This window comes from Sus scrofa, chromosome 12, assembly GCF_000003025.6.
Source record: "Sus scrofa isolate TJ Tabasco breed Duroc chromosome 12, Sscrofa11.1, whole genome shotgun sequence".
NCBI lineage: Eukaryota > Metazoa > Chordata > Mammalia > Artiodactyla > Suidae > Sus > Sus scrofa.
Window position 1 is genome coordinate 3,097,122 of NC_010454.4, and position 18,513 is coordinate 3,115,634.

The 18,513-nt window shown below is 62.0% G+C and overlaps 1 long non-coding RNA gene across 1 annotated transcript in view; it reads left to right on the forward strand.

The window, feature by feature from the left end:
• LOC106505381 overlaps positions 1-9,296 on the forward strand; it is a 396,508-nt gene extending 387,212 nt beyond the window's left edge. The window contains exon 5 of the long non-coding RNA XR_002336944.1: positions 9,207-9,296. This is a non-coding gene — a long non-coding RNA (uncharacterized LOC106505381). The remainder of the gene's footprint in view (positions 1-9,206) is intronic.

An 18,513-nucleotide genomic window follows, 5' to 3' on the forward strand; every position in this document is an offset into this window, starting at 1 on the left:
CTGCCCACTTTACGGACCAGAGGGCCTGGCCTGGAGGAGGAGCAGGGCATGGGCGGGCCTGTGGCTGCTTGCCTGCCCATTGCCTCTCCCTCCTGCCCTAGGTGATTCCTGTCTGGGGAGAACTCTCAGCTCCTCACAGCCAGTGCCAGCTCCTGTCACTTAGATGTGTCCTCTCTGCAGGGGGTGTCATGGGCAGGACCAGCCCCAGGGATAGGTAGCCCAGCCTTTCGAGGGTGCCTTGCGATCCAGCCTTCCCTCGGGGCCTGTCCCTGACGGGAAAGATGGGGCGGGCAGGGGCCATGGTCTGTGTAGGTTGGAGGACAGTTAAATAGGGATGGGGGTGCCAGGAGACGCCTCCCCCGCTGGCGTCCTTGCGGGGAGCACAGGAGCCCCGAGTCGGGGGTCCTTGTAGACTAAGAATGGAGGGGGTCTTTAGAACTTAGCGCTTCCTGCAGGAGGGCCATGCCTTCCAACCAAAAATGTGTCCAGCCCCTGGGGACACAGCTGACCGTGGCTTCCAGGCCAGGGGGCTTGTGTGGGAGGCCGACTGCCCCCATTTCCCGTCCGCGGTGAGCCTCCACACGTGGATTTGAGTCGGCCGACGGGCTAAGTGGGTCACCTGTGGGCTGGAGCAGAGGTGTCCCTGGCGGAAGGGAACCCCGGCTGTGGCAGCCGAGGCCCAGCCTGTGTCTGCGAGGCACTCAGAGTGGTGGAGGGTTGCAGTGCCCAGAAGGAGACCCCCGCACCGTGGCTGGGGCCCTCCCAGGGGCATAGGTCTCGGGGAGTGGAGGGGCACCCCTGAGGCAAAGAGGGTCGAAGTGGGTTCGCGGGGGAGAAGGGAGACACCTGAGACCTGATTTGCCACCGTCCCCAGAACAGCACAGTCAAAGGCTGGCATGCTGGCTGCCAGGCACTGCACCCAGGGCTGGGCTGACCCCCTGGGTGGCCTGTGCGGGAAGGAGGCCAGCGAGGTAGAGAACAGGGTGAGCTTCTGGCAAACCGACCCAGCAAAGGTCAGAGCTGGTCCCCTCCCCCGGGGTGTGGGACTCTCCAGGGTGCAGGCACCAGGACCCGCGTCCCTGGGGCTCAGGTCCCAGGCAGCTGCCCACAAGGGAAGATTAGAGAATGCCATCCCTCGTGTGTCGACCAGTCCTTAGAGCCACACCAGGAGGTGGCAGGCGGCGGTGCAGACCATAGACCTCGGCTCCGGGTCTACCCCAGGCTCGGGTCAAGGGTGTGAGGGAGAGCGACCTGCACTTCTCGGGGTCCTCATGGCGCCTGTCCCCCAGCTTGCCCCTTGGTGCGGATCCGAACATGGAACAGAAGCCTGCTTTGGGAAAGCCCTGCCCGTCTCCCCCCTTGCGAGAGCTCCAGGCTGCCTCAAGAAGCAGCTGCTCTGGGCCTGTTCGCAAGACCCCAGGAGTCCTCCCGCCCACCGCTGGTGGTCCCCACCAGCCGCCCCCCACCCCCACCTGCACGAGCCTCAGCGCCGTGGCACCTTGCCCTCGGAAGCCCAGGGCCGAGTCAGGTTGCTGCCCCAGCGGGGGGCGATCCACCACCTGGTCAGCCCTGCCGGGGTCAGCAGGTGGGTGAGGGTGGACGCCCACGGAGAAGGGGCGGCTCAGAACGGAAATTCCATTAGTGCTCAGCCATGGGCAACAGGGCCTGTTCAAAGAATACATTCAATTAAAAATTGATTTTTCAGCTTAATCTCAGTCATAATGAACCACTCACAGACCCCCCCGCCCCCTGCCCAGAAGGTGCCCTCTCCCGGCCCAGCCCCGCCCTGCGGGCTCCCCGCCCCCCGTCCTTTGGAGGAGAGGATACAGTGAGGGGCCCTGGGGAGGGGACATCCTTCACCGAGTTTGGGAATAATTACAAATGAGGTGCACAGGGGGGCCTGTTAAATGAAAGTGTCACGGTGGTAAATCGTATTTTTATTTATTGCGAGGTTGTGTTTTCAGTGTGACTCCAGTTAAAAGCTGCAATATTTAATTTCCCTTGATCCAGACAGTATTTCAAAGGCATCATAAAATGAAAACAGCTCCAACTTTTTCCCTCGCTCTCCTCCCACAAACTCAAAGACACCAGGCAAGAACCCCACCCCTGGGCCCACAAACCTGGCTCCCTCCTCCAGGGTGCCTCCTGTTCTTGCTCCCAGGTTTGTCCTTCTTCCTCTGAGATCAGGTGGGGAGGCCAGGCAGGCTCCCCAACGCTCCCGGGGTGTCTGGGCGGCAGAACAGGTAGAACTTCGCTCACCTGTTTAGTCAGCATCACGCAGTTTGGGGCAGTTCCTGGACACAAGTCTGCCCTGCCTGCTTCCCTGCATGAACACCTCCAGTCTCATACAGCCGCCTAGGTGGGCTCTGGTCTCACACCTGCCTCACAGACAAGGAAACAGAACTTCAGCAGAGAGGGATTTGCTGAGGGACCCTCAGCTTAGCAGGACTGGCGCTCAGGCCGTGACCTCGGCACATGGCCCTGGTTCTGCTGTACTTACACCTCAGAAGGCCCAGCCCCACCCTTCTGGCCTCCTGACCCTCCCCTGCTGATGTGCTGTGTGACCTCGGGTCCCATCCTCACCCTTTCTGTGTCTCTGTAAAAGAAGAAATCCAGCCCTGGCTGCTTGTGATGAAACTGCGAGCTAGAGTCAGGTGCCCAGGAGACACCGTTTGGGCAGATCCTTTGCCTGCCACCCGCCAGCTCTGTGGCCGCCTCTGCTCTGTGCTCCGGGTAACTCCAAACAGCAGATGGAGCTCCGGGCGGCTCTGAACACAGTTTCCTACGCTTAAGTATTCACTGGAGCCCGCTCCAGTTTTCTGGTTTATTGCTTTTGGGGGTTTTGGTGGGGGGTTCCTGTTTCTGTTTTTGTATTTTTACTGATTCCAGATATGCTAGGAATAGCTTCACCCATTCTTGTTTATTACAGAAAGGACAGAGCGCCTTGTGACCCCTCGGTCCCACCCCAGCCTGCAGTGGTCTGCACGCTGGGGGCTCTGTCTTATCCTCTCTGGCCTGGCACCCTGATTTTGCCTGTGTTCACAGCTACTTTGAGCCTGATGGTCCCTGGGGTCCCCCATGCCCCCCCATTCAGAGCTTCGAACCCAGTGGGTCCTCAGGAACTGTCGTGGCGTGTCATGTCCGGGACCTGACCCCGGAGAGCCAGTCGCCCTCTCCAGAGCCTCTTCCTTCACTCCCCTGCTCCCCACCCTCTGCCACAAGAGGCTCAGGGGAGGGCGGCCCCAGCCCAGGCACCTGGGACTTCTTTGGCATCATTCAGCCAGGGTGTTTGGCATTGCCTCTGTCAGCAGTGGCCAGCCATCTTTTGAGGGACCAGCCCCCCCCCCGCCCCCGGTGGTGTCTGGCTCTGTTTCCCAAAGTCCTTGGCTTCTGGTAGACTTTGGCGGGGGGGGGGGGGGGAAGAGTTCTGGGTCTGAGACATTTGGGAAATGACATTAAACGTCTCTCTTTCATGCAGCACTTCTTGGGGCCATTTCTAGAACATTCCAGAAGACTAGTGCTCCATAGCATGTGCCTTGGGAAGTGCCGGTCCAGGGAAAGGAGCCTGGGCTGCAGGTGGGCTGGGACCTGACTCTCCGGGCCTCTCTGAGCTACAGGGCTTTAGCCCAGTCTCTTTGAACCTGTTTCCCCATCTGTAAATATGAGGATGCTAATGCCCGCGGGCCATTGTCAGCTCTGAGTGCACCGTAGGGAACCGTGTCAGGGCATGGTAGGTGCTCAGCACGCATCAGGTCCCAGTTCCACACGGGCATCCAGAGATGCAGATGTGTGTCTGGCACCCAGCTGATGTGGCCCCTTGGCTCTGGGGCTCCCTGGAGCTGCCCCGGGAGGGACTGGGCGTTGCTGAGGCTTCAACCCTCCAGGGTAGCTCTTGGGTGGGGCTCAAAGACTGGAGGTTCTGTCGTGTACAAGCTGCATGATCCCGGGCAGGTCTCGTAAGCTCTCCAAGCCTCAATTTGCTCATCTGTAAAATGGAGACAACAGCAGGTGCCTCTCAGGTGTGGGGGAGGAGCCTGTGAAGAGAAGGGGAGGAAGCATGTGGTAAATGGGTGTGTGTGGCCGGTAGAGCAGCCTGGCAGGGGTGTGGACCTGGGGAGGGTGGGCAGGGGAGCCAGGCAGAGCTGTGCTCAGAGCCAGCCCTGTCGCCCGCCGGGAGCGAGACTGTTGAGACCCTTCCTCTGTCTCTCAGCCTCAGCGTCCCCCTTAGAACTCTGGGGATAATGACACCCACCTTGTCTGACTGGGATGACGGGTTGGTAGGACGTCCTAGTCGGACACGGGCAACGCGACTGCCCTTCCAGTGTCGTTACTGCAGAGCGCTCCATCATGCCCTGACCACAGCCTCTCCAGACTGGATCCTGGTGCCAGAGGTCCCCCCTGGTCCTAAAGAATTGTCCTGTCCTGTCCCACCCACGGGCGTTAGGAGGGCAGCGCATCCCACTCCCTGGCTGCAGAACAGTGGGTGGGCCTGACTGCCCAGCCTTGTGGGTACGGAATCCAGGGTCCCCGTCAGGAGCAGAAGATAAATGTTTTTAATTCAGGGAGCTTTTCAGGAGCCAATGAAACGGAGTAAATCATCCTTCCAGGCCCTGGAGCCCAAAGCTGGCGCTCAGTCACAGCAGGCTGGGCAGCCACCTGGGTGAGTGGCAGCCAGGCAGGGTCAGTGAACCCCAGGGGACCTGGGGATGGGGCGGCCTGGCTTGCTGACGTCCCTGGCCAGCTCTTCTTTTGGGGAGGCGGGCGGGGTCTGCCTGACGCTAGTTGTTTCCGGTGTGCATGGCCGAGGCCTGGATGTGGACACGGGTGGGAGCGGGCCGAGGACCCGACTGTGGGAGCGCGTGCTGTGTGGATGTGTGTGGGCGAGGCGTGTGGGGAACACACAGTCCCTGGACGTGCTGCGACGTGGCATGTGGGTGCCTGAGCTCAGAAGGGCCGTGCTGAGTGCATGCACCATACAGTGTGTGTGTGTGCATGTGTGAGAGAGACATGTTGCATGCAGGGAGTGTGCCTTGCACGCACTCTGCCCTCTGCACCTCTGGGTAGCCCGGCGATGAGCCCCGGGGGTGTGCAGAACGTGCATGTGCCCGGCCGTGACGAAGGCGGCAGCGGGGGCGCCGGGGCCATGTCCCCAGTTGTGTGTGCACACACGCATGTGCACGTGGCTCCTGGAGAAGAAATGTTTAAAAATGGAGTTGTCAGCCCCGAGTTGACAGGCGCAGTCAGCAAAGTGCAGCGTCGGCAGGAACGGCCGCGCTCCTCAATTACCCGGGAGGAAATGGCCCCGCTTTGTGCTGAGGAGGCAGAGTGTGACTGGAATAGAGCAAGTGGAGCAGACCCAAAAACTTCATTAATTAAAGAAACTCATTAATGAGGGACATTTAATCAGCTGAAGATGAGATCCCCGCTTGCCTCTTCCAGGAGCCAGGCGCCGGACGGGGCCCGGAGCCAGCTCGCTGCTGCACCTGCCCAAGGGGCCAGGGGCCGGGGCATGTCTGGGTGACAGGCTGCTCTCTGGGGCAGCTGGGTCAGGGGGCCTGGGGGTGAGTGGCAGTGTCGGAGGCACTCTTGTTGTCCCAGCTGAGGAGGGTGGGGCTGCTGGCACCTCGCAGGTGGAGCTCGGGGGTGCTGCTGAGCCCCATGCAGTGCAGGGGAGGCCCCGCCAGAGAGCCACCTGCCCGCATCACCAGTGCCAAGGCAGAGGCTCCTGCTCCAGGCTGCGTGGGAACCCCCTTGGGGGTGGGCTGAGTGCCTGGCACGTGAATGAAGTGCGTGTGCACGGGATGCACGTGTGGGCGTGTGTCAGGGTGTGTCCCTGTGGGCTGCGGCCGGGCGTTCAGAGCAGAAGTGCAGCACTTCTGGCGAGGGGAGAGGGTGCTGGACCCCGTTACCTGGAGGAGGCCTGACTGGTGAGCTCAGAGACCTGTTGCTGCACGTGCGTCTCCCAGGATCCCCTGACCTGGGAGGACCTTGCTTTTAAGTGTATTTTTTTAATCTTTTTATAGCATTTTTTATTACTCAGTTACATTTATAGTTGCATAATGATCACCACAACCAAATTTTATAGCATTTCCAACCCAAACCCCCAGTGCATCCCCCCACCCCCCAACCTGTCTCACTTGGAAACCATGTTTTTCAAAGTGTGTGAGTCAGTTGAGTGGGTTCAGAGAACTGTCTGCTCAGGCTTCAGGACCGTGAGGAGAATGGTCCCCGCCCAGGACAGGCGTTTGAGGGCGCACGTGTCGGGGGGGCCACCTCCCCACACCTCAGTCCTGACTGCATGCACAGGGAGGAAGGGTGCCCCCGGGCCAGGCACCTGGTTGAGAGTGCCGCCCTTGGGCCACCGAGCTGCCCGGCACCTTCCCCGCTCCCAGGCCACGCGAGGCCGGCTGCCCAGTGGACAGAGCTTGGGCAAAAGGCGGAGATCTGAGCGCCTGGAGAGTTCGGTCGTAGTGGCACAGGGTGGATCCGTCCCCCCAGTGTAGGTTGTCCCCTCTGGGAGGTACGGTGGCCAGGGACCCTCCCTCCCCCTGGCCTCCTTTGTCTCTGAGCTCCAGCCCCTCCGAGTGCAGGGATGCAGTGGGCTTGCCCCCCACTACGTGCCAGGACAGCCGTCCACGTGGGAGGGTCGGGGAGGGCCTCCCAGGCAGAGCAGGTGGGCGATGCCAGAGTGTCCGATGTGAGCTGAGGAGGGGGCACCAGGCAGAGCAGGGCGGAGGCAGCGTCATATCCTTCCGGCAAGAGCTGGAAGAGGGGGTGTAGCAGCACAGTCCGGTCTCGAGGCAGAGGGACGCCCCTGTGGCCTTTCATGGCCCCCAGCCTCAGGCCTTTCCATCTCAGTCCCACTTCTGCCTCAGCAGCAGAGAGGTGGGTCCACCCTGTCCTGGAGAGAGTGACAAGCAGATGGCCCCACAGGGACCCTGTCAGGGAGGGATGGGGACAAGCCACTGGGAATCCCCGCCCTGGGCCCCAGTGTACTGGGAGCACCTTCTGGGGTGAGGCCAGTAATGGGGGGGCCTGGCCTCGTTAATGCCCAGAAACCACTGCTGGAGGCACTACTCCTGCTGTTGTGCGGGTGCCTTCATGAGTCTGGGGTTCAGGCCTCTCAGACAGTGTCCCTGTGCTGCCACCTGAGCCAGGGCACAGCTTCCAGCTCTAGCACAAAGATGAGCCTGGGACAGATGTGGGGGCGGCACAGGGCAGGGTCCTGCCGTAGGGGTGCCGGTGGGGCTGCGGGCCGCAGGTCTTACAGAGAAGACAGCGCTTCAGGCAGCGCTGGCTCCACCCCTGCCCCCCCCCGGGCCCTCCCACCCACCGCCACCAGCCTGTCCCTTCTCAGTCTAGCGCTGCTGTCTGATCACTTGGCCTTCTGCCCTGGTCTCCCCAGCTGCCTGGGCAGAGCAGATGCTTGGAGTTACAAATGGGTGAGGGCACGGTCTGCCCCCATGGGAGCCTGGATTCTAGACCGGGTGGTGCCACTGATGTGCCTGTGACCTTGGGAGTCAGGGCCCTTGGGACATGCTTTAATGTCCCCACCTCACTGTAGACAAGGTTAGATGGGGCCACACCCACGTAATTCTCAGGAGGGCACCCAGCATCCTGGCATCAGCCAGAGTCTCTGCTGCCCTTTCAAGCTCTGCCCCGCTCCCCGGGGCCTGCCCAGAAGCCAGCCCTCACCCCGGGTCCTCCTACGGCCACTCTTCAGGCCCATTTCTGTTCTGGCTCCAGTGCCATCCGCCCACAGCCATTGTCCCATGATGAGCCTAAGCAGATGTCCTCCCAGCCCAAGCCCAGGGGTGAGAGTGCCCCTCCCCAGGCCCTGGCCACCAGGGCCCCAAGGCCTCTCAGTCCCTGGGAAGAACGGTCCCTCCAATAGAATCTGAAGCTCCCTCCGGGTCCAGGTGAGGCCGCCGCTCCCCAATTTGGCTCCTGCTGGAAACCTTCCCCCCTCCACGAGAGCCAGGGTCCCAGGCCCACCAGGTTGGGCTCAAACTCAGGGCACCATCCCAGGGCTGTTTCTGCTTTGTCGTCAGTAGCAGCTGTTCCCTTGAGTCACAGATTCTGAGTTGCCAGGTCAGGAAGTCCCAAGAATCTGCAATGCTTACGGCTCCCGGAACACGTGCTGTAGCCCCACACAGGGACCTCACAGTGTCTAGACACGGGATGAGGGCTGTGGACCCCCGCCGTGCACGGCCACACCTGACCAGGCGTGAGCCCCAGGGGCTCCGTCCCCATGAAATCCCCCCTCCCAGAGATACTGCCCTGAACCCGCAGATGTCCCCACGAGAGAACCGATGAGCAAATCCACAGCTCTCAACCCGGATCCCCCGGCGGGTGTTTGGCTGTGGGACGCATTATGTAATCTTCAGTGCCAGGAAATTTACCTTCCTAATTGCGTTTTGTGAATTTTCATCTGAATCTGCCTTCCCAGGGCTCACAGTAACTCGGAGAAGGGCGCTGTGGGAGGGAAGGGGGCACGTTTGGGACCTGAGGCTGCTGGGTGCAGGCCTTAGGCTGCACCCAAGGGTGGGTCCTGCCCTCCCCACCCCTGCCTGCCCACCTCATGTCCTGGGCACCGTGCTTAATATCCTGTTCCATTTGCTAAATGAAGCCCACGGGCCATTAATAATGCTAATATGCCTTAATGAATATGCAGGAAATAGATACGAGGTTGCCGCTGTGCTGCAGGGGGCTCATGATGGGGGTGCAGAGGCAACTGCCCGGACTCTGGGGAAGGGTGACCCAAGACTGCTCTCTAAGATGGGTGGTCGGGATGCGTGGGTTCTCGTGGTACTCCTTCTGAGGCCACCTTGCCGCTGTCCCATAGCTTTGTCCTCACAAGGCCCTGGGAGGGAGCTTCCTCTTCGTCCCACTGAGTAGGAGCTGGGTGTCTGCCAGTCCACTCTCACGTGTACAGGAAGATGTCACATGTGCCCGCCCACTTAGAAGTTCACAGCAGCGTCTCAGGGAGCCTCAGAGAGGGATGGAGGAGGGGCTGAACAAAATGGAGTTCACAGGGGGTGGGAGTAGCCTGGAAGGCTTCCCAGGGGAGGTGTTCGAACACTTCCAGAACAGGGGTGAGTTTGGAGGTGGGAAGAGGCCTGGATCACAACAGAGAATCTCTGCACAAAGCCCGTCCATGAGCTCGGCACTGGAGCAGTGTTTCGTGCTTTGGTATCTCCGGACAGGTGCTCAGCAAGCAGTTGTTGACTGGGTGAACAGGGCCGTGAAGATACTGGACGGAATGAGTGTGGGAGCTGCAGGCGACCCTGCTAGGAGTTGGCAAGTAACTGTGGTCAGCAGGCTGGGCCGGGGCCTGGGCCCTCCCCTCTTGCCTCCTCCCTCCCCCAGTGCTTTCCCAGCAGTGTCCTCAGCCTTCTCCCTCCAGCCTTGCCCTTGGTAGCCTACGGGCGTCTTGGAGCCCTTGCTCCCCAGGCCCCAGGACCCAGGCAGACAGCTCAGCTGGCTCGGCTGCCCCTTGCTTCACACTGGTCGAGCCCTGGGCTCCTGCGGCCAGGGACATGAGGCCACTGTGGCTCCTTCTCCTCCCAGAGGCAGAGGGGGCCTCAGGTTGCCCACACTGGGGTCTGAAGCCCACCCGCCCTGGCCCTGCCCCCACCTGCGTGGCCTCAGGCCAGGTGCTCGGGCCCCAAGAACCCATCTGTGAGATGGGGGCGGTGGTGAGTGGCCAGCCCATCCCTGGTGCAGTGCCTCTGGCTGGCACTCCGCCTCCCAGCCCCACTGCTCTCACTTCCCCACTGGTCTGGCTGGAAGAGGGTCCCGGCTTTTCCCAAGCACCTCCCTTTCCCCTCAGAGCCGAGTGCCTCCTCCCAGTGCTCCTGACTTGCCTGTCTCGGGGAGAGGGCCAGTGAGCAAGAGCAGCCACTGAAAGAGGCCTGGGAGGAGCTGGCAGCCACCTGCCCCACCCTCTGTTCTAATGGGGAACAGGCCTCCAGGCTCTGCAGAGGGGCCACAGGTGACAGACAGCGTCCCACCCCTAGTTCTGCCTCCTGGCTCCTGGGTCCCTGGACAGCCGGTGTCCTGTTAACCACGGCCCCACCTGTGCCCAGAGGGGAGCCCCGAGCCTGGTGCTGGTTCTGCATGACACCTCCACACACGTGCAGACACACACGTAAACACACAGAGCCAAGGATTCGGGGCAGGGCCGCGCCCAAGGGGATTCATGAAATGGGGTGGAGGACCACCAGTCATCGTGGGGCGGTGATCAGCCCCAGCTTGCTCAGCTCCCCTGCTGACCCCAGGGCCATGCTGTCCCCTCCTTTCACCCTCCTGCAGAGGTCCCAGCAGCCTTGAGCTCAGCAGGGGCCCCGGAAGTCGGGACCTGTGGTGGCCTCGATTGACAGCACCCCTGCTCCGCCCCTGCCTTTCCTGGGCCCAGCAGCCAGACTCCTCAGTGGGTTCCCTGGGCGAGGTGGAGAGCAGGGTGCAGGGGAAGCTGGTGGAAGAAGAGGATTTATGGGCCACATTATTTATGCTCTCTGTGCAGTGAGCTTGGAGGGAATTATGGCTTAATCATGCGAGAATCCATCCCCTCCCTTGGGGCTTTTCAGCTCAGATTTGGGCCTGACTTGATGCAGGAAGGGGCTGAGTCTGGGCTGAGAGACTGGTGCTGGGCTCTGGCTGGCGGCCGGCCTCCATGCTGTGCTTGGGGGTGGCATCTCGGTCAGTAGAGCGGGAAGGCCCCGGGGTTCCCTTGGGCCAGACGTTTTTACCCTCTCTTGTGCCTCAAACCCCCCTTAGCATTTGTGAGGTGCCTGGACTTCTCCACAAATGGTGTTCAGGAAGTTCCTCTCATGGTTCGGTGGAAATGAACCCAACTAGTATCCATGAGGACTCAGGTTCGATCCCTGGCCCCGATCAGTGAGTTAAGGATCCGGTGTTGCCATGAGCTGTGGTGTAGGTCGCAGACACAGCTCAGATCTGGTGTTGCTGTGGCTGTGGGGTAGGCCAGCGGCTACAGCTCCAATTCAACCCCTAGCCTGGGAACCTCCATATGCCGTGGGTGTGGCCCTCAAAAAAAAAAAAAAATGGTGTTCAGTGCACAAAATATATAGGGTTACAAAAGAAACCATTTTATTGAAATACACTTACCGAAAGGGGGAAAACATATAAAATCGTAACCTATGGCTTCTTTACAAATGTGTGAGAGAACCAGACACTGGGTCAGGTGTGCTCACACCTTTATTTTGGAGTTGGGGTATAGAGCCCAGCGTGGAAGGAAGGCCCTGTGGTTTCCGTGGGCGCGGGGTCTCAGGTGCCATCAGGCCGTGGGTTTGCAGCCGCGCTCCTGGGTGCCAGTATTTCAGTCGGAGGACGGTAGGATGGAGATGTGGTGTTTTGTATCCACCATCACGGTGCCCCAAGCTCTTTCCCCAGACTGCATACAGGGCACTGACAGAGCACAGCTACGCGCCTTCCCAGGTGCTGGGCCCATTTGGCACATCTTGTTCTGGAGCCGTGGCGGCTCTGGGTCAAGCCGTCATGGTGCAGAGGCGGAAACCAGGCCACTGGCACAGAGACTCGAGCGAGAGTGTGGCATCGCTCCCCCACCGCCATGCCAAGCCGGTGCAGAGGGTGGATGCTTAGGGCACCCCAGGGCTGTGTCAGGAGCCTGGCCCCAGTGCTGGGGGCTCAGTGGGAACCCAGGCCTGTGCCCCACGTGTGCGCGTGTGTTTGGAGAGCAGGGCTCCATGATCAGGACTTGCCATTTGCTAGGATGAGCCAGCCCATCACCCATCTGGCTCATCACCCGCTGGGCAGCTGCACGAGCAGGAGGGGCAAGAGGTCCTTCTAGAAAATGAGGCTCTGTGGTCCAGAGGAAAAGGAGCCACAAAGCAGGGGAGACGCAGGATTTTGCAGGGAAGGTGGCACACAGTATGAACCCAGCCTGCTGCCCATCCCCCTTCACTGCCGACGGGAATGGCACAACACAGGCCACAGCGTTGGATTATAAACTTGCTGAGCGACTCCGGGGCCTGCTCACCTCTAGGGGCTCTTCCTGGATTTCCTCTGGGTCTCAGGGGTGGGAGCAGACTCACAGTGCACCCCGTGCCCTCTAGGGTATCAGTCTGGGCACCAGAGCCCCCACAGGGAGGGAGGAGAGGGAGCTGGAGGCTGCAGAGCACGGCCACCAGGCGCATCCTGAGTGAAGTTGTAGGGGCGCGATGGGCTGTCCCATAGCTCTGATTAACAAAGGGTATTAACCAGGATGCAGGCGGATGGGTGGGGCAGGAGGACAATTGCTCAGGCGGCTTCCCACCCCCGGCCCTGGAGCCTCTGGGCCTCCCTCCCAGCAAGCCCCCACTGGCGGTCCTCTGGGATCCCGGTCTCCCTCCCTCCCTCCCTGATCCGCCCTCTCCCAGCCTCCCCGGAGCCCCTTAACACCTTCCTGTCACCACCCGCATCACCGGCCTTCCCCGGACCTCCAGGTGCCCAGACGAGGGAGGCGACCTGGAGCCCGACTGGGGCCGCGCCGCCTCCCCCAGGGGTGCGCTGGAGTCCTTCATCCAGCCCGGCTGGTGTGCCTGCCTTCCCAGCTTCACCGTCAGCGACTCCGTGCTGGCAGCTTGAAGTCAGCGGGGTGGGGGTATTTAGCACTGGAGACGTGCAGCTGCCACAGAGCAGGGCTTCCCCCCAGAGAACCGTGGCCAGACACTTCGCAGCACATGGCCCCCTCCCACTGTGGGGGGGTGGCAGGGGTCCCAGGTCAGCCTGTCCTCTGAGCCCGAGGGAGAGGCAGGCCCAGCGCTGGGCACGTGCCAGCCAGGAGCTCTGCAAGGCCTGGGTGGTGGCCGGGTTGGAAGGAATGCCCCGAAGCCGGGGCGCCCGCTCAGCAGAGCCCTGGGGGAGTGAGGGCGCTGGGCTGCGGCCGACCTGCCCCGAGGCCATGGAGGCCCCTCGTCTGCTCCATTTGGACAGGAGTCCATGCCCGTCAGGCGGCGTCCAACCGCTGCTTCCAGAGTCAGGCCTGCGTTCCCTCCCACCTCCCTGGGGCACGTGGGGACGGGACCTGCCGCTCTGAGTTTCTCTTCTCGCGTGGAGAGGGCCAGTTTACAGGTTTGACGACTCCGTGACCTTGTCACCAGGTCCCGCTCTGGGATCCCCCGTGTCAGGGGTTTCTGCAAGCAGGGCCAGGCTCCGCCCCGCGTGGAGAGAGTCAGGAGCCCGTCCCTGTCGGGGCCTTGAGTGACAGCCGTGCCTCTGGCCCAGGATGAACCACACCCACACCCACCCACACGTGGCGGCAGGAAGATGAGCCAGCCCAACGAGAGTCAGGGGTCTCTGTCCCCCTCTCTGGGGTGTCATCAGGTGTCCCAGCTTCATCTGTATTCCTTTCCAATAATCGAATTTTCTCTTTCCCCAAAAACTCCATTTCCTTGTGATCAGATCATTAAGAAAATAAGAATATCACCCCCAAGAAAACAACCAAACGTGTTAGTCTAGCGACTCCCCATCTCTCCTGTCCCTGTACCCCCCCACCTTTCCCCTCCGTGAGCGTCAGCCCTCCCCCACTGCCACTGTCACAGTATCACGCGCAGCCCTCTTGCTCCATGAATCTCCAGCCTCCCTGGGCAGTCAGCGGCCAGAGGGAGCCTCCCTTGAGCAGGTGGGTGTCAGCTGGACCCTCAGTGCCTGAGGAAGGAGAAGCGCAGTGTCACGGGGACGAGCGGAACATGACCTGGACTTAGACCCAACAGAGCCATGGACCTGCGTTTACTTGCCTGGAAGAGGGAGCACCCATCCCAAGGAACAGCCAAGACAGGGACAGTGTGTGATCCTTCGTGCCCTGGGGGGGGCGGGGCGGTCAGCAAGTGGAGGACGAGTCCACAGTTGCGCAGGCCCCGAGGTAGAGCTGGAGCTGGGTGGAAGTCTCCAGAAGGCAGATTTTCGCTCTGGCCGTGGAAGAGCTTCCTGGCAGAGCTGCTCTGCGAGGGGAGGAGCCGCTGAGTCGGTAGTGCGCGTCACACCTGCGGTCACCCTAAGGCCTGGGGATCGACGGGGTCGTGCGTTTGCTCAGGTGCAGATGGCGTTCAGAGATTTGTGGCCTCGTAGTGCGGGCTCTGGGGCGGGGAGGGCCGCAGCGTCCTGCTCCAGGCCTGGAGGTCAAGGCTGTGAGGGCCGCCGGGCCAGCCATCGCTGGGCACGTGAACCCACACGTCCTGTCGGCCATCGGTCGCCCCCGGGTCAGCCGCCTCCCCTTCCAGCACTGATCAGCACAGAACAGGAAAGATCTGGAGGACAGGCCGGGGTGTTGACAGGGAGCTCTCTGGAAAGCGACCCCTCCCGTCCTCCTGGTCCTGTGACTTGTCACACACCGCGCGAAGGCTGCGGCCTGGCCCCTGCTCTGGTGTCCCTCCTGTCCTCGTTCTGCATGGGAGCACGAGCATCTCCGAGGCCCAGGCCCCCCCGCAGCCCTCGCCACGATCGTGTGGGGCCGCGTCCTGCAGGCGAACGCAGCAGGTGTGGTGAGGAAGAGGAGCGCCTCGGACCCAGGGGGCGGCCTTCCCGCTCGCTCTCCGCGCAGCCCGGGCCTCCGTATTCCTTCTGAAGGGCAGCGTGTGACACCTGCACCTTCAAGCCACGGAGAAAAGTAAATGGCCACATTCACAGGGTACTGTGGGCAGGCCCTGCTCCCACAGGCACTGCGTAAATGCAGCCTGTTCACCCCCTGCGAGTTGCCGGCACCAGGCAGCAGAGGCTCAGCAGAGGACCGTGACCCACCAGAGCGAAGATAATTATTGGGGGCGGGAGGGTGGGGGGGAGGGGGTCCGCCCCGTCTCAGGGCAGGGGAGCCTTGTCCAGAGCGGGACAGGCAGGTCACACACCTAACGGTGTGGTCCTCGGGCCCGTGGTTCTGCCCTGCGCCCCTCCTCCGCCCTGTCTGAAGCCGGCTTTGCCCAGAGGTGGTGGAGATGTGGCGCGGTGCCCAGCCTCTGCCGCCGGCCTCCCTTCCCTCCGCAGCCTGGCCTGCGGCGCCCGCCCTCCCGGGGTGAGGCGTCTGAGAGGCAATTAGCCTAATTGTTGTGGAGGGGCTATGCGCAGAGGGAGCCCGGGGGACTGCGCAGAGGGCCCAGAGGGGCTCTGTCTGCTGCCGCTTCCGCTCTCCCTTTCCCTCCGCCACCTGCTCTCTGAGCGCCCTGCCCGACGCCTCCCACACAGGGGACCCGTGCCCCAAAAGGCAGGAGCTCAGTGGCCGAGGCCTGAGTGCTGGACTTCCCATTGGGCCTGTGACGTGGGCAGAGACACTTGGGGGGCTTAGCTCTAGATCCGGAAGATGGGGGTCCTCCCACCCCGCCCCTGCCACCGGGCAGGCAAATCCCTGTCCCCTTTCCACAGACTAATAAGAGGTCAGGCTGTGCCCGGAGTCACCCAGAAATGGAAGCATTGGGCCTGTGCTCAGGATCTGGCACCAAAGGCAAGCCCGCCCAGGGTTCAGGAGCAAAGACGAGGCCATTAGGTGCAGGGCCTCCCTGAGAGGCTGGCCAGGCCCTCCCTGGTCAGAGCCCTCCCCTGCTCCCACCCACTTCATGGACAGTGAGCCTCCCATCCCCGTCACCACGTCATCAGGATCCAGCAGGGAGCAGGTGGCTCGCTGGCTCCGGGATAGTGTGAGTTCATGCAAACTGTTTGCAGAGAGGTCTGGAGGATGGGAGAGGCGGACCGCCAGGAACAGTGCAGGCCCCGATGCTGGTGGGGACAGAACCACCCCTGGCCTAAGAGCCAGAGGACAAAGCAGCCCTCGAGAGGGAGTCCAGGACCCGCTTAGGTCCAGGACAGAGCCAGCCCAGAGTTGGCCTCCGCGGAAAGAGCCAGGAGGGAAAATACCCCAGACTCCTCCCCCAGTGGGAAGCCAGTGGGCAGAGCCCGAGCGCCGCCCTCATGGCCGTGACCAGCCCCACATGCCCCCCAAGACGTCTTCCCGCATCCTGAATCACTCCACCCTGTGTATCTGTGGCCCTCTGTTCCCCCTTGCCAGGTAAACCCACCTTGAGCTCTCTGGAACTTCCTGCCTTCCAGCCACCATTACTGGCGGCTTGGAGCGGTCAGTTCCTGCTGGGCCAGAAGCTCCTCCGGGTCAGCACAGAGAGGGGGTGTCAGAACCAAGAGAAGGGAGCCAGGCAGAGGCGGATGCGGGGTCCGGCGACTCAGGGCTCTCCTGAGGGCCAGGACCACTGTCACCTTGGCAGAGGTGGGAAGCGCACCCACAGTGGTTTCAGGGGTCGCTGGCGGAGAGTGGGCTTGGGGTGGGATCATGAAAGAGGCGGGTAGAGGAGGTGGGGGCTGCGGGTCTGGGCACCTCATTCCAGAAACGTTGCTCTCTAGGGAAGCAGTGAGCCGTGGTCAAGGAGAGTTTTCATTTCCTATCTTGGGAGGAAGTCAGTGAATTGCTGGAGCTGTGAGCACGTGCTGGCGAGGGGACTGGATGCCAGGGTGTGCTGACGTGATTGGGCAAAGACGGGAGCGGGGGCTCAGGCCAAGGGTAGAACTGGAGGGGAGCTGAGCCGGTGGGCATCCTCCTCCGTTTTCTACGGGAAAGAAACCCGGTCTTCACCGAGAGGGAGAATATTGGACATGTTTGGAGGGGAGGAGTGAAATGGTCGTTGAGAGTGAGTGGCGGTGCCAGGAATGGGCACTGACCTTAGGAAATCAGGGTGATTTTTGTGCTTTTCTCCAGCCTGTGGGCCGTGGAGTGGAGTAAGCAGAGCTGACTGTACAAGTTTGCAGGCACAGGTGATGGCAGGAAAGAGGCATGGATTTGCAGAGGGACGGGGGTAAATGAGCTGACCGTGGGCTTTAAGCCTTGACCCACCTGTCCACCTCCTCACCCACTTAGCTTTCACTCACGACCTTTTTACCCCCTGTCCACCCTCTGCCATCCAGGGCAGCAGAGAGCTGGGCGAGTGCAGGGCTGTGGGGAGCGGGGAGGAGTAAGGGGCCGCATTTTCTGGAATTCCCAATCCCCTGGGGAGCTAGACTTGTTCCCAAGCTGCCATGAAACCACCTGAAGCCATAGGCCATCCGAGATGAGCGCCATGGCCTGGCAGGGGGACCCCCTCAGCTCCAGCCGCCAAGCCCAGCCCCTCATTGTCTGTGGCCCCAACCAGGGAAGGAGTGGGACCCTCTCGGCCGCTCTCTGTGTGCTGGGCACTTAGACGGCTCTCGGGCCGGGCTTGATAGCCACTGCTCTCCCCCAGGCTCTGGTCTGGGGACACTCAGCCCCGAGGGCACATCAGAACCTCCTGAAAAGCACGGTTGTGACGTTCGGTTGCCCTCAGGGGGGCCCAGGCCTGGGGCGGGTGTGCAGCCGGGGTGAAAGCTGTCACGGGACCACAGCTACCCTGCATGGGCGTAGAGGAGACACGGGGTAGGGCTGTCAACACTTGCCCGGGACCCACCGAGTTCCCCCGAGATGCCACTGCGCATGGGGACAGCTACTCAGGATAAAGGCCGCTGGGGCCACTCGCCAGCGAAGCGGCAAGGGTGGGGGGTAGGGGAGGGACTGGAGCCGATGGGAGAGGAGCCCCCCTTTCTGGGGCCTTGGAGGAGGGGGAAGAGGGGGCGCCGGGAAGATGCAAGTTAGTGAAGGTTCTAATCAAATATTTATCAGTTAATTGATCTCCGGAGGCTGCTGACAGCGCCCTCTCCCTCACCCTCGCTTTGCACGCTCCTCCCTCGGCTCCTTGCCCTCGCCGCCTCCCTCCCAGGCCTCGCCATCCTGGAGCCTGGGTGCCCCTCCTCCTCTGCCAGCCTCTGCCTCACGGGCCCCCTCCTCCCCGAATGTCGCCAGCACCTTGGCCAACTGGGTAATGGGGCGTCTGGGCTACTTGGGAGCAACTGGGCGGGCTCTTGCATTTCGCCCTCTTGTTGGGGGGAACACGGCCCCAGTTTCTGCAGAGAGCCAGAGGGGGGCACTGGTGGCTTCCCCGCGGAGGAGGAGGAGGAGGACTGCTCATCAGGGCTGAGGGCAGTGGCATGGAGCTGGGGAAGGCTGCCCCCAGGGGAGGGGGGCAGGGTGGGTCTGGGCCCAGGCAGGAGGCCGAACGCCAGGTCTCTCGCTCAAGCTCCGTTGCCCTCACGGGGCCAGTGGTCTCAGACGCCTCCCGTCCTAACCACTGGTTCAACACCTGGGATGTTGCATCTTCTGTCCCACTGTTCAGCCGGCCCCACACGGGCAGGGGCTGCCCATCTTGCTCCCCATCGGAGCCACCTATTAAACATTTGGGGGCGAATAAGTAATGACTGAGTGTCCACTCAGAGCAGAGAGCAAGCGGACACGCTCCTCGGAGAGAGCTCCTCGGGGAGACGGACACGAACGCAGAGCTCAGGACGTGCCAGGCTTGACGGGGGCGCATGGGAACCCCCACAACATCCCTCCTTTGGCAGGGCATCGGCAAGGCAGACACGAGTGTCAGCCTGTCCGCATTTGTGCAGGGGTCCTTCCACACTGGGGGGGCTAATCCAACAAGAAATGTC